The sequence below is a fragment of the Aotus nancymaae genome, unplaced genomic scaffold (assembly GCF_030222135.1).
Source record: "Aotus nancymaae isolate 86718 unplaced genomic scaffold, 86718_ANA_hifiasm-v0.15.2.pri h1tg000041l, whole genome shotgun sequence".
NCBI lineage: Eukaryota > Metazoa > Chordata > Mammalia > Primates > Aotidae > Aotus > Aotus nancymaae.
The window spans coordinates 42,303,302-42,319,811 of NW_026988455.1; the positions used below are offsets into that span (position 1 = coordinate 42,303,302).

The following is a 16,510-nucleotide window of genomic DNA, read 5'->3' on the forward strand; positions in this document are numbered from 1 at the left end:
TACTCCGTCCTGGGCAACAGAGCAAGACCCTATCTCTCTCTCAAAAAAGAATTATATATATATAATGTTTTGAAATGACTTCTAAATGCATGTCTCCCAACTCTATTAATTAGAAAATGCAGGGCTATTGTCACAAACCAGCACTGACATCAATAGGCAATTGGTCTTGCTGCCTAAATCATCTCTTTGGTTTTTTTTGTTTTTTTTTTGAGACAGAGTCTTACTCTGTCACCAGATTGGAGTGCAGTGGTGTGATTTTGGCTCACTGCAACCTCCGCCTCCCAGGTTCAAGCCATTCTCCTGCCCCAGCCTCCCAAGTAGCTGGGACTACATGTGCATGCCAGTATGCCCAGCTAATTTTTTTTTGTATTTTTAGTAGGAACAGGGTTTCACCATGTTGGCCAGGATTGTCTCAATCTCCTGACATTATGTTCCATCTGCCTCAGTCTCCCAAAGACTCATCTCATTTTTAAAAATAACTTAAATCCTAGTATAACAAAACTTTTGGCCTATGTTCTGAAGTACTTTATGTCCAATAATTCCATGCACCAAGTAGCTGTCATAAACAACTAACTTATCGTAGAGTGTTTACTGAGAAGTTACCTTGCTTACTCTCTCATGATTCATGAATGGGTTTTATGGGACTGTATTATGGCCTTACTTTGATAATAAAAAAAATTATTTCTAATTATGTGTACAAGATTTGCTGCCCCTTTTTCCTATGGGCAGGCAGTTTAATATACCACATGGACGAATGCTTTCTTTTTAATGTTATCATTTTCTTTATCACACCCTTAATAAGGTCAAAAAAGAGACATACTTGTTGACATTTTTATCACTTACATGAGATACAAAGTTACTATAGCTCTTAAATAGTGAACAAATGAAAGTAGATGAAATTTTGTCCGAAAGCAACCTACGGAGTCAAAACATGAGACATTTTCCAACTATTTTAGACATAAAGGGGCCTAGGACATTACTGTGTGGGTGGGTAAACTATAGGTGGATAGCGAAGTATTTTAGTTACGGACTAAACACACCAGGTCAGGTTTATAGTGTTGAGTTTATAATTAATACTTTCCGCAAGTATTTATTAAGCCTTTCTCTGCTTTAGGCCACTTTTAGCTTCCTCGTGTCCTGTGACTTACAGATCAGGCTTCCCCAAATGCACTTGTTTCTTGGTGGTCCATTTTACCCCTTTATTCAAATCGTTAACTTTGATGGCATGAGGCAAACTGGTCATCAGAAGTTGGAATCCAGGCATGGAACCCCTAGAGCCAACGTCCTCCATGTGCCCCTTGTTACTACCTCACCCCAAAACCACCTGGAACCCACAATATCCACTTTCCCCTTTCTAGTCCATGCATTTTACAGACTAGGAAATTGAAGTCAAAGAGTCTGTCTGAAAGATACTCAAGATGGTTTGGAAAGTTAGTGGCAGAGCCAAAGCCTAAACCCAGGTCTCTTCACTTCTACCCACTTTTCTTTACATTGCATTCATTAGGCTTTGGGAGATACAAGATGCCCCGCTTTACAAAGCCACAGAGATGTCAGGCATTTGCACCTGTGGCTCTAGGGGATCTTGAGTAATTGACAGACCTGGGTATCTACTTCCCTAAAACTCTCGGCGCACTTACCAGCTGCCCAGATGACATTAGTTGCACACGTAATATTTTAATGAGGGAGAGTAACATCAGCAAGATGGTGGAACAGAAGTCCCCCGGTATCACTCTCCCCACAAAAATATAGCTAGTAACTATTCAAAGACATGAATACCACCCTGAATGTACCAGAACTTGAGGAAGAAACAGGAAAAGAAAAAAAAAGAAAACCAGTATTTTAGTGAAGAAACTAGGATGCCTACAGTTTTATCTAATGTAATGGCAGGAATAAGGGTGATCTCATACTTGTTTTATTTTTAAATTGTTAGAGCATCAGTGGAATATTGCTGAAATTTGGAGCTGGTTTTCACAAGTAACAGAAATACAATTTGAACAAGCTCCAACAAAAAACAAATAAAACAGATTTGTAAGTTCACATGACCAAAGTCTAAAGGTAAACTGAATTCAGCAAAGTGGCACCCAGGGCTCATAAGATGTCATCAGAATCTGTCCTTGATCTCTTGGACACTAATCTATACGTAAGTGAGACAGAGTGACCACCAGCAGTACCAGACTTATACCCAGCCAACTGAGAAAACCCCAATCAGAAAAAAAAATCTTTCCTGGTAACTGCAACAAAAGGTCCCAGGAGGATGTGAATTTGCTCATCTTGGATTCATGCCCATCCCTGAATCAATCACAGTAGCAGGAGAATTGGGAGATCCCTATGACTGTGGAATAAGAGATGGGGTTAGCTGTATTCATGTCAGGGTTTTTGGTTCCCAACAAAAACAGGTGTTCTAAAACCAGAAAAGGGGGAAAGAAAGGATGCTGATAAGACCAAAAGCAACTAAAAGAAATACACATCTCTACAGTTATATTAAATGAAGTACTTTTGGGAGGCCAAGGTGGGCAGATCATTTGAGGTCAGGAGTTCAAGACCAGCCTGGTCAACATGGTGAAACCCTGTCTCTACTAAAAATACAAAAAAAAATTAGCTGGGCATGGTGGCACATACCTGTAATCCCAGCTACTGGGGAGGCTGAGGCAAGAGAATCCCTTGAAGCAAGGTGACGGAGGTTGCAGTGAGCTGAGATCATGCCGCTGCACTCCAGCCTGGGCAACAAAGTGAGATTTTCTCTCAAAAGAAAGAAAGAAACAAAAGTACAGAGGGTCAAAGTGTGTCAGATTTGCCTCAAATGCAAGCACCTACAAATCCATGTTCCAGGAATAAATTCTTCAATCAAGAGATAAAAGCTGGAACTAGGTCAAATGAATACTAATCAGGGTTCAGACATTCTCTAAAGTCATACTCATAAAGTTTACTTCAGGTAAACCCAAATATGTCACGTATTACCTACCATTACTTACTTTATAATGGTTATTTATTATAATAATCACTGTTACCTTTCTTAACATTAATGGTTTTGTACTATCATTATTTTTGACAAAATTTTTTTAAGAGATTACATTTTTAACACTTTTTTTCCAAGACCAGTCTATTTTTTATTTTGAAAATGATTCTGTAAAGGTCAGGTTGCTCCAGGCTTTCCCCACAAGGCTTCTCTCAGCCCAGCTCCCACTCCTAACCACAGTCCCTGAGTGTGGTACTTACCACAGTAAGCCAGTGAGAATGATGGCCATATTCAAAGCATCCCTTTTCCCTAATTGCACAAATTGTTGGACCTCATTGAGCCACAGTCTCCCCATCTATAAGACAGAAATAATAATTATACACAGTTGTAACAATTCTAATTGATAATTCAAGCAAAGCACTTAACAAAGCATCTGGGATATCTAGGAATAGATGATGGCCTGACTGATAATGATGAAGCCAAACTAGAAATAAGGACCACACCTATTTTATTTACCACAGTCTACTTATATACACAGTGCCTGGCATAGAGTCAGAGTTCCGCATATATTTGTAACTTCTGAATGAATGATCAGCAGGCTTTGGGCTTAGATTAGATATGTGCTTAAATCCTAATTCTTTACTGGCTGTGGCCAGTTAACCAAGTTATCTAACCTCTGTGTGCCTCAGTTCCCTTCCCTGTGAAAAGGAAAATTAATTAAACGTCTCTCATATGGATTGATATAAGGGACACATAAGATGGTTATTGCTAGCTCTTTAAAGGTAAACATTCTGCTTTCTTTATGGTAAATACTTAATACATAATCATTTCATATTCTTTCCCTTCTGAAACAGGTTTTTAAAATTCCTAGGGAACTAGGATATCCCCCATATTCAAAATCCATCAGAATTGTAAAATGTTAAATTTGAAAGGACTCATACATTTGAAAAAACAAAAACAGCAGAAAACCTCCAGCATACATGTGAGAATCCAAAAGAGACCACAGAAAGGAATTTAATCTAGAAAGTGGTTGGGCACATGCTAAGCTACCTTAAAATGAAATTAATTTTCTTGCAAGTTTATTTTTGCACAAATCCAAATAGATCTCAGTCCAATAACAGACTAAAGTAGATAACAATTTTAGACATATTTGTCTCTTAACAGGAGAATGCAATCAAATAACTTAAGTCCCTTAATTCTTTTTATTTGTAAAGTGCTTTATAATTCACAAAGCATGTTTATACAAGTTTTATCATTAATTTTCACAACCCTGTGGAATGGCTACCAGATAATTTACCTCCAAACTGGCACTTTCTTGGGCATGAAAGTTGGCAGTATTAATAATTATGCCAGCCTGGAAAAAATCAGAATGTCCAGGCAAACTGGCAGGTATGATCAAACCCCACCTTCCAATAGAAATTTCCAGAGGAAAAGGAATTATGACTTCTTTACCTCTGTATCCCAGCAACCAGCAAAACACCTGACGAATGAGAGAAATTCAATAAATACCATTTATTGATAGCAGTGAAGTTGGGTCCCGGCCCAATCGACCACTAGCCAAAGTCACGTAAACACCCCACACATAAGCCAGAGACTTCTTACCCCTTGTAATCATTAAGCTGGGCTCTAACCTCTCAGGACAATAATCCACAAAAATGCAAATCCTACACCATCCTCAGGATTTCCACAAATTCCCAAAAGATGTAAATTCTCTTGGTCACCCTTACCTTCAGGTTCCTAATTCCATATGTGTTATTTCTTTTTCTCATCATAGAAGTCAAAATGTAAATCTTAGCCCCCTTCCACAGTTTCACAAAGAAATGATAAAACTTGCTTAAACAAAGCATTTAATAAACATAGTAGACTTTTCTAAAAATGTGGAAAGAAATAGGAGGAAGGTTTGTTTCTCAATAATGTAAACAACTTCTAAGTGAACAGCAGGCATCTCCAATGTCGACATCCTTTGGCTGCTTCACACAGAGGACTTTCCATGGATCCTTCACCTACGACTTCCACAGTGTCATACTATCTCACACCCCCACCACTGCCACCCCTTCTTCCATTAGTCACCTCCCTTTAAGAGTTAAACAGGCTGGCACAGTGGCTCATACCTGTAATCTCAGCTCTTTAGGAGGTCAAAGCAGGAGGATAGCTTAAGCCAAGCACCAAACAAGCCTGGGAAACATAGTGAGACACCATGTATACAAAAAACTTTCAAATAGCCAGGCATGGTGATGCATACCTGTAGTCCCAGCTACCCAGGAGGCTGAGGTGAGAGGATCAATTGAGCCCATGAGGTTGAGGCCACAGTGATCACACCACTGCATTCCAGCTTGGGCAACAAAGGGAGACCCTGTCTCAAAAAAAAAAAAAGTGAAACCACCCTCTTCTCTTTTCAGACAGAGTAGTTCATCCCTATCCTCTATTATTTTGGACCCTAGCCTCAAGGTTCATCTATTCTAAGCAGATTTGCAGGATATTTTTGCAGTTAGTCCTCTTCTTAAGCAGAGTTCCAGTGGCATTTCACAGGAAAGAGTGGCTCCTTCAGCTTCTTTCTTATAGGTGGTAAGTGAAAGAATGGGGCCTGGACTCCCATCTCTCCTCAGAAGATGAAAGCATGGTGTTCTTTGCTTCAGGGAGTGCTTTCAGGGACCAAGAACACAAGGGTTTCCTATTTTCAAGTCTTAGGCCATTCCCAGAAGATTTTTAAAGATTATGGCCATATCCATAAGATTGTCTCACTGTGAAATTTGTAAGCTCTATAGAGTTATAAGGAAACTCAGAGGTGTCTGCTGGTGTTTAGAGGAAGAACTGGAATCCAGGTCTTCAGACACCCAGGTCAATTATTTTTCCCCAGTACCATGCAGCCAGTTCTAATGGCAGCTGTGGTCACCCCCCAGGCCCTAGTTACACGTAACTGGGCATCCCTGTGCTCTGTGACTTTCTCATGCCTCAGAACTGGCACAGAAGCAGAGCTCATTACATTTAGTGATCTACACAGTAAGCTAATTGCCATCCCAAAGCTTCTGAGCTCCTCTTGGCTTGTGAGAAACTCATCACTGCTGACTTCCCAGCAGGGCTTTCTTGACTTGCTTCAGGGCAATGAATCAGTTTCATTCATTAAATCAATTGCTGCCTAGTCTGCATTACATAATCACACAGAATGTTCCTCCTGACTAAGCATGAAAAAAAAGTAACAATAGCAAATCTAACAACAATAACAACTAATATAGAACTTACTATGTTTATAAGTATTAACTACTTTAATTTTCACAAATACCACAATGGGGCAAGTACTAGCAGTATCAACCATCTTATAATTGAGAAAACTGAGGCATGGAGAGGCTAAGTATCTTGGCCAAGGTCACAGCTAGAAGTTAATGGAAACTATACATGAACCCAGGTTGTCTGAGTCCAGAACACGTGCTCTGCATTCTGAGCATCGATGGCCATGACTGACTGTTAAGGACTGCCTCCATGTTTGATATGTTTTGGACAGTCAATGATGACAAAACTTTTCTTGGTGTGTGAGATAGTACAGACAGACTACCGGATAAATATGGTCCACTGAACATAAGAATCTACATCATTCTCTTCTGGACCCCTCCAAACAAGCATAACCAGTTCTTTATTAAAAGGATTAGGGCAGATACCATATTTCATGCTCACCACACTGGTTTCTCTTATTGAACACTGGAAGACTATCCCAGCCTCCTTTGCAGAGAAGTTGGGGCCATGTGACTGTGCTTCGACCAACGGGATGTGATCAGAAGTGATGTGTGCCATTTCTAAACATGGAAGATGAGAAGCAGATAAGAATGGAGAATAGCAGACCAGAAAAAAAACCTGAATATCAATCTGATATCAAACTGACTTACACTTCAAAATGCTCAAAAGGCCCAGAAATTGGGGCATCCAGAAACTCAAAAAGAGAGAGTGAAAAGAGAGAAAATATAAAGGATTTATTTTCTTTTTAAAGAAGCAGCCAGAATGCCATATCCTCTCCTCTACTCTGCGAAGCCCACTCCAATAAAAAAGTAAATATTTATTCTCTAGAGAGAGTAAAACAGATTTTCTGGTCTAAGGGAACCCGGTACAAAATGAGAGCTGGGCCACGACACTGAAAGAGGGCAGTGCAGGGGAAAGGAGAAGAAATCAATTAATGCATATCAGATGCTGAGACTTCAGCCCTCTTCCCCAACTTGGTTCCCAGTGTGCTGGCAGCTTGGTCTTTATGCTCCAGGTAAAAGATTGGAAGAAGCCTTTTCTATAAAATTTGATCTTCCCAAGAAATAAGACCTAAAGACACTCACACAAAAGATTTCCCAGATAAGAAGCCCAAACAGTTTATCTTACCATTAAGTTCAGAGTTGATCATCTCTACATATGCTCTCAGGGCTTCCAGTCAGCACTCTAGTGTCCACTTTTAAATACGAACAGATAACTAAGGATTGCCAAACACATAGGAAAGACCTCTAACATGGAAGAGAGAGAGAGACAAACAAACGGCAAGATGCAGCATGGAACGAACAGAGCTATGTAGGGAGAAGGAAATTCACAAAAACTGTCATTAATAGCCTCAGAGAAATCAAAGAAAATGTTTTAACCATTTAAAAAAGAACAACATCCTATAAAACAGTTAATTTTTTAAGAACTAGAAAGAGTTTTGGGGAATTAAAAATATGATAGCATGAGATAAAAAATTAAGGGAGTAATTAAAAGATAAAATTGAAATACTCTTCCAGAAAGCAGAGACAGAAAGAATAAAAGAAAAAGAATCATGGATAAAAAAAATCAATAATTCCAGAAAATGTCCCAGAACTCCAGAACATATGTTTCCAGGTTGTAAGAAACTACTGAGTGAAAATAACCCCACACCAAGTCACACTATCAACATACAGAAGAGCATGGGAGCGATAGAGAACTGGGGAAAAGAAAGAAAATGAGAGCTTCCAAAGAGAGAAAGTGGGTCACATGCAAAGAACTAGGAGCTGGAACGCTTTGGACTTCCAAACACCAATACAGAAAGCTATTATACAGTTTTCCAATGCCTTAAAAATTCTGTAGATATTTATTTTCAATCTAGGCCTATATCTAATCTACCTTTCACTTGTGAAGGTAAAATAAAGACATTGGCAGGCATTAGGTGCCCAGAAAAAATTACTTTCCATAGATGTTTTCTTCAGAAACTGCTGGAGAATGTGCTCTACCAAAATGAAAGAGGAAATCAAAAAATGATAAATAAATAAATACAGAAACACAAAACACAATAAATAGGAGCTTCAACACAAAACTGAGGAGTTGGAAATTCCCTGAATCATGAAGGGAGACCCAAAGTGATAGTTCTTCCCCAAGGAGCTTAGGAGCAAAAGCAGGAGCTGGCGGGTCTTCTTAAGGCTTCCTCCTGGAACAGGCATAGTGTCACCCTGCTGCATTCTATTGGCTACAGCCAGCCACCAGACCAGCCCAGATACTGCATGAGAGAAGATGTCACAAGAGTATGACCACTGAGAGCTACAGTTCCTTGGAAGCCATCTTCAAAGACCAGCTACCAGAGAGGACCAAAATCATCCTCCAGTTGCCTCTGTGGAAAGAGGAATGGGGCATTGAGGCTTGTAATGTTTATACTAAACTTTGTAAGAACAGATGCTCTCAACTCTGTGCATGTATAACTTTAGTAAACATAAAGCGTATATGATTCCTGAATGAAACAGGATGAGTAAAAGAAAAAAGAGGAAACGGAAGGTAGAAAATCATTAATTGCAATAATTCCAGAAAATATACCAGAACTCCAGGACATAGGTTTTCATAGACTCCTGCTCAAAAATAAAAATATGGAGAATGCAGTCATTTTTATGTATCCAGCTATGTAAATGAATTCCTTTTTGTCATATCATAAGTAAGCAAAATAGCCCAATTGAATGTTTTTTTTTACTCCCTCAGTTTTATATTAATAACATGTTTCTCAGCTTTGCCTGTTGTGTATAAAACAGACACGTAATGAAGTTCTCTGTTAACATGTTCACGGGAGACCTGTGAAGTACTGGCTTACTTTATTACAGAGAGGGCACAATAAAGAGGACACATCTATGTGGACAGGTTGACAAAATGAAGCAAATACCCTGGTGCTTTCCAACGTTATTCATCTTAAGCCATGTTATTTCACTGATCCTTTCTGCTTGCATATACTGCTAGGACATGAGAATATAGTGCCAACATTTACTGCAGAAAATCCATAATATTTATCTATTTAATCTTCAAAGAGATCCTTTGAAGAAGGTACTATTGACATCATTTTATACATGAAGAAACTAAGTCTTGGAGAGGTTAAGGAAGTTTCTCAAGCTCCCACAAGTAATACATAAAATCAGTGCTCTTTCTCTTTCACCCAAAGAAGTTGTCATGGCCCATATTTTTACTTATCACTCAACTGCTATCCAGTTAAGGGTAGCCTGACACAGATGAAAATTGGGTCAGACAGCTGCCATTTGGCTTAGATCTTATTCAGTTCTCCAAGAAGTCAGTGTGTATCCACCCTATAATCAGGGATAAATTACCTAATCCCTGGCACACCTACTGTATACAAAGCATTAACTTAAGTGCTACAAAGTCTTTAAAGACATGTAAAACAATCTTAAAATATGGTAGAAGTATAGACCCTAAAGTACAAATAAAATATGAAAAAGGCTCAAATAAAACAGACTCCTGGATTCAGGGGAAATAGCGGCAATGAAAAGGAAAATAATAACAATATAATGTTAAAGATCTGATAAAGTATTATAACCAGCATAGTGAGGGTATGGTGAGATATTCATTCACTTGTTCATTCACAATTTTTGAACACTCAGTAGTTATTTTTTAATTAATTTTATTTCAATAGTTTTTGGAGTAGAGGAGGTTTTGGTTTATATAATGTTTTACATATTTCCATGAATCACTACTAAATAACATGGATAAGTTCTTTAGTGGTGATTTCTGAGATTTTAATGCACCCATCTCCCGAGCAGTGTACACTTACCCAATATGTAGTGTTTTATCCCTCACCCCTCCCCCGACCTTTCTCCCTGAATCCCCAACATACATTATATCTTTCGTATGCCTTTGCATCCTCATAGCTTAGCTCCCCTTATAAGTGAGAACATACACTATTAGGTTTTCCATTCCTGAGTTACTTCACTTAAAATAATAGCCTCTAGCTCCATCCAAGTTGCTGCAAAAGACAATATTTCATTCCTTTTTATGGCTGAGTAATATTCCATTGTATATACTTACTGTATTTTCTTTATTCACTCATTATTTGATGGGCACTTAGGTTGCTTCCATATCTTTGCCAGTGTGAATTGTGCTGTAATAAATATATGCATGTAGCTGTCTTTTTTAATGTAATGACTTATTTTCCTTTCCTAGATACCCAGTAGTAGATTTGCTGGACTAAATGGTAGATCTACTTTTAGTTCTTTAAGAAATCCACATATTGTTTTCCATAGTGGTTTCACTAATTTATGTTCCCACCAGCAGTGTGAAAGTGTTCCCTTTTCACCACATCCACGCCAACATCTGTTGATCTTTGACATTTTAATTGTGGCCATTCTTGCGGGAGTAAGCTGGTATCTCGTTATGGTTTTCTTTTGCATTTCCTTGAAAATGAGTGATGTTAAGCATTTTTTCATGTTTGTTGGTCATCTGTATATCTTCTTTTGAGAAATGTCTATTCATGTGTGTTTCCCACTTTTTGATGGGATTATTTGTTTTTTCTTGCTGATTTATTTGTAAATTCTGGATACTCAACTTTTGTTGGATGCATAGTTTGCGAATATTTTCTCCCACTCTGTGGGTTGTCTATTTACTCTGCTGATTATTTCTTTTGCTATGAAGAAGCAATTTATTTATTTTTGTTTTTGCTGCCTTTGCTTTGGGTACTTAATCATGAATTCTTTTCCTAAGCCAATGTCTAGAAGAGTATTTTTGATATTATCTTCTAGAATTTTTATGGTTTCAGATCTCAGCTTTAACTCTTTGATTCATCTTGGGTTGATTTTTGTATAAGGTGACAGATGGAGATCCAGTGTTATTTTTCTACTGTGGCTTTCCAGTTTTCCCAGCACCATTTATTGAATAGGGTGCCCTTTCCCCAATTTATATTTTTGTGTGCCTTGTCAAAGATCAGTTGACTGTAAGTATTTGGCTCTGTTTCTGGGTTCTCTATTCTGTTGCATTGGTCTATGTACCTATTTTTATGCCAGTAGCCTGTGGTTTTGGTAACTATAGACTTGAAGTATAACTTGAAGTCAGGTAGTGTGATACCTTTATATTTGTTCTTTTAGTTTAATATTGCTTTGGCTATGTGGGCTCTTTTTTGCTTCTGTATGATTTAGGATTTTCTAGTTCCATGAAGAATTATGGTGGTATTTTGATTGGAATTGCACTTAATCTGTAGGTTGCTTTGAGCAATATAGTCATTTTCACAATGTTGATTTTTCCCATCCATGAGCATGGAATTTATTTCCATTTGTTTATATCATTTATTTTCTTTCAGCAATGTTTTGTAGGATTGTTTTGTTGTTGTTGTGTTTTTTCTAGACATCTTTCACTTCCTTAGTTAAGTATATTCCAAAGGTTTTCTTTTTATTGCAGCTGTTGTTCTTGATTTGATTCTCAGCCTGGTCGTTGTTGGTGTATAGCAGTGTTACTGATTTTTGTGCATTGATTTTGGATCCTGAGACTTTACCGAATGTGTTTATCAGGTCTAGGAGCTTTTTGGATGAGCCATTAGAGTTTTCTAGGTATATGATCATATAATCTGCGAACAGAAGCTTCCTCTTTTCTGATTTGGATGCCTTTCATTTCTTTCTCTTGTCTGATTGCTCTGGTTACAACTTCCAGTACTAGGTTGAACAGAAGTGGTGAAAGTGGGCATCCTTATCTTGTTTCTGTTCTCAGGGGAATGCTTTCAACTTTTCCCAAATCAGTATAATGTTGGCTGTGGGTTTGTCAGATAATGGCTTTTATTACTTTAAGGTAAGGCCCTTCTATGCCTATTTTGTTGAGGGTTTTTTTTTAATAAAGTGAAGCTAGATTTTACCAATTTTTTCTTTATGCATCTATTGAGATGATCATGATTTTTGTTTTTAATGCCGTTTATGTAATGCATTATACTTATTGACTTGCATATGTTAAACCATTCCTGCATTCCTGGTATCAAACCCACTTGGTCATGATGCATTATCTTTGTAATATGCCGTTGGATTTAGTTCACTAATATTTTGTTGAGGATTTTTGCATCTGTGTTCATCAGGAATATTGGTCTGTAGTTTTCTGTTTTTGTCATGTCCTTTGCTGGTCTTTTTTTTTTTAATGGGTGTTTTGTCTTATTCTCTGTAACTCTAAAAACAACCTCAACATAGAGAGCCTTATACCTGCTTTTAAAATACCAATGTGGTGGATCCCCCCTCCAGAGCGGTTGCTCTCCATTGTGGTGAGAAGCGCTAGCAGACAGTCATACTTCTCGAGGAGCTCCATCCTCTTCACAGACGTGGACCTGGTGGCACAGGCATCGGGAGAGTGCCCTGGGAGGGGCCTGTGCAAGGTGTCCCCAGCCTCTCTCCCCCAGGAAACACTGTAAGAATCTGTGCACGATCTTAAGTGGCTGCATCTGAAACAAACTAGGCACCAGCTGGGAGCTTCTAAGGAACTGTGGCTTCTGTGGCATGTGATGTTTATGAAATGCGGTTTATCACCGTCAGGATCTGGAGAAGGCGGGAGGAGGTGTGCTGAAACAGCCAGTGCAGAGATGGGAGCACCGGGGATCGCTGGGGAAGTTCTGCTTGGTTTGGCCTCCCCGACCAGGACGCAGCTCAGGAAATCTTCTTCCTGGGGTCCGAGGCGGCCAGAGCACAGCCGCCAGGGTGATGCGTGAACAGCCAGCAGCGGCGGGTTTTGCAGGCTTCGGAGGGCAGTCTCCGTGTCGCTTGCGGTTGCTTCGTCCTCCACAGCGTCTCCTCGCTCCGGTGCGGATGCGAACGCGCCCATTCACACCTCGGAACACCCGGTGCTGCTCGGGAGCGGCGTCTGCTTCAGCCTCACAGGGTCTCCTCGTGCAGCTCGCTGGCTAATTCCGCCAGGGAAAGGCTCCCTCTCCCACACTCCAGGTCTGCACACTCCCATTTCGAGAACGTCTTGTGTTTAATTGCTTTCACCTGACAATCAATTCGCCGCCTGCAAAACCACTTGGTCAATAAAATCTCGCGAGAGGACGGCACGGGTCCTCACGCGCTCGGCCTTTTCTCTGCGTTGAAATCCGGGTACCGCGGTCCTTCTGCCTGGGGCCCTGCGCCACGCCCAGCAGCCCGGGCTGCGGCCACACACCAGACCCCGGCGTCCAGAGCTTGGTGGCCGTCACAGTGACCAGCACTGTCAGCAGCAACCCGGGGTGGAGAAAGGGTAAGCTCCTGGCCAGGTGGGCTTTCAGGGCAGCCCGGCCTGCTCTTAGTGTACTGAGTCCTCTTTTCATCCATGGAAGCTTCTCTGGAGGGAGGGTATGTTCTGGATTTCCCAACAAGACAGACTGTTTTGGTTGAAGGAATCCCAAGGCAGTCTTCCTCCACGTGAAACCCACAGGCAAAGCCCACTTCTTTAATGAAGTCAAGGTATGCCCGGTACTGAGTCCTCTTACTCGGCCTCCGGGGGTATTAGGGTGATACTGGTCTCCTGGAATGATTTAGGGAGGATTCCCTCTTTCTCTGTCATTTGGAATATTCTCAGTAGGATTGGTACCAATTCTTCTTTGAATGCCTGGAAGAATTAAGCTATAAATCCGTCTTGTCCTAGACTTTTTGTTGTTGTTGGCATTTTCTTTAATATTGATTCAGTCTTGCTGCTTGTTATTGGTCTTTTCAGGGTTTCTATTTCTTCCTGAATTAATCTAGGAGAGTTGTATATTTTCAGGAATGTATTCATTTCCTTAGATTTGTGTGTGTAAAGAAGTTCATAGTAGCCTTTGTGAACCCCAAATATCTGAGACAGGTCCCAGCTAATTTAGAAAGTTTATTTTGCCAAGGTAGAGGTTGTGTGCTCATGACACAGCTTTGACACAGGTTGGTTTTGCACATTTTAGGGAGACATGAAACATCAGTCAACCTATGTAAGATGAAAATTGGTTCAGTCCAGAAAGGTGGGACAACTTGAAGCAAAGACGGGACAACTCCAAGCAGAGAGGGGGCTTCTAGGTCATTGGTAGATAAGAAACAAATGGTTGCATTCTTTCGAGTTTCTGATTAGCCTCTCCAAAGGAGGCAATCAGATAGGCATTTATGGCAGTGAGCAGATGGGTGAGTTTGAGTAGAATGGGAGGCAGGTTTACCCTAAGCAGTTCCCAGCTTAATCTTTCCCTTTAGCTTAGTGATTTGGAGGCCCCAGATTTATTCTCCTTTCACATACCCAACCTTTCTTTTTTAAAATCTTTTGGAGAAAGCATTTTAGAAGAAAATGATTCTCTGATTTTAGGTTTTAGCTAATCTCTCATAGCTACGATGGTTTATTCCTAGACAGGTGGGTCCCAAGTTATTAGGAAAGCTCATTTTTAGCTGATTGTTAAGTCTCATGTCCTGTGAAGAGAAAATAGGGGAAGAAAAACAACAGACAAAAGAACAATCTTGGAAAATATAGAGAGAGCACATTACTCTGAAGTCTTATCAGTAGGCAGATATGAAAGTCTATCAGTAGGCTTATGTATGTAAATAGGTTACCGTTATTTTCTTCTGAAGTTTAAGTTGTCTAGCTTCAGTTCACAGGGCTTTGTGAAAGCACAGCTTAGTTTTGGGTGACTCCAAATTAGGAAAAATGAGAAAAAAGAAGGAAAAAATTTGAAAATATTTTGAAGACTTGTAGCCCAGATAAATTAGAATTCAGTCAAAATTGTAGAAAACAATAGAAATTGAAAAACATTAGGTAAGACCATAATTTTTCTCTCCAGTTTCCTATTTTTAGTAAAGACAAATCATGGTAGGACAGATTTGCTTTATTATACTTGGCCTAAATATTTGTATACAGTGCAGCAAGAATAGTTATTTTTTACATAGGCTTTTATATTGGCTTTAATGGAACTTTGTTCCATAGAAGGAATTTCAGATAAGACTTTTTAAAAACCTAACCCAGCCATGGATTTGTACCATCAAATACCTATGAATTGGGTGAATTCCTCTCCTCTTAAGGTCCCACGATAAAACTTGGGGCTCCTGGGCCTGTCAGAAAGTGAGATTCTTTACTTACCACAGGTCAGGAACCCTGTACAGTGACTATGTAGACAAGGTATGAGGCCAGTTTTCCCAAGCAGCTTTTATTGGCTCCCTAAGTTAAGTTCAATTCCTTAAAGGAAAGCACACCATTCCAGTCAAAGCCTTGGTAAAATAACCAGGTTCTCCAGTGGTCTCCTATTACAAACGAAAACAGATGCTTATTGAACTTATTCAAATACTTGTATTGCCATAAGTTAAGAATACTCACAGATAGTTTCCAAATTCTGGAGAAATCAGGTAGAGAGAAACAAATATGCTCCAAATTTTGTTCATAGGAGTATACTAACTTGTTAAAAGCATTCAATTTTGATTTGGGGGCCCCAAGATTTATTTTCCTTTCACACCTTGAATGATTTTTTGTATCTATCTGGTATTGATTGTAAAATCTCCAGTTTCATTTATAATTAGGCTTATTTGGATCGTCTCTCTTTTCTTGGTTAATCTTGCTAATGGCCTATCAGTTTTGTTTATCTTTTCAAAGAACCCCTTTTTGTTCATTTATCTTTTGTATTTTTTGTTCCAATTTAGTTCTGTTCCATTCTGTGTTATTTCTTTTCTTCTGTTGGGTTGTTTGTCCTTGTTTCTCTGTTTCCTGTAGGTATGACATTAGGTTGTCAATTTGTGCTCCTTCAGGCTTTTTGACATAGGCATTTAATGCTGTGAACTTTCCTGTTAGCACCACTTTTGCTGTATCCCAGAGGTTTCAATAAGTTGTGTCACTGTTACTCATTTCAAAGAATTTTTTAAATTTTCATATTGATTTCATTGTTAACCCAAAAATCATTCAAGAGCAGATTAATTTTCATGTGTTTATACAGTGTTAAGGGTTCCTTCTGGATTTGATTTCCAGTTTTATTCTACTATGGCCTAAGAAGATACTTGATATAATTTCAATTTTCTTAAATTTATTGAGACTTATTTTGTGGCCTATCATATGGTGTACCTTGGAAATGTTCCATGTGCTGATGAGAAGAATGTATAGTCTGCAGTTGTTGAGAAGAATGTTCTATAAACTATCTATTTTCATTTGTTCTAGAGTATAGTTTAAGTCCATTTTTTATGGTGTTGTTGATTTTCTATCTTGATGATCTGCCTAGTGCTGTCAGGGGAGTATTGAAGTCCTCCACTATTATTGTGTTACAGAGATAATCCTTTTATAAAATATCACCTAAGTTATTGTTTAGTAGGTATTAATTTTTACAGCATGAGTGTTTAAAGTGAAGAGCTTTTTACAGGTTTTTGTAGAAATGGGGTTTTGCTA

The 16,510-nt window shown here is 39.1% G+C and overlaps 1 protein-coding gene and 1 pseudogene across 18 annotated transcripts in view; one reads left to right on the forward strand and one right to left on the reverse strand.

Annotated features, from left to right (window-relative positions):
- Window positions 1-16,510, forward strand: part of TRPM3 (transient receptor potential cation channel subfamily M member 3) — a 605,449-nt gene that overhangs the window by 434,667 nt on the left and 154,272 nt on the right. The window lies entirely within an intron of this gene.
- Window positions 12,811-13,644, reverse strand: LOC110567945 (probable tRNA (uracil-O(2)-)-methyltransferase; annotated as a pseudogene).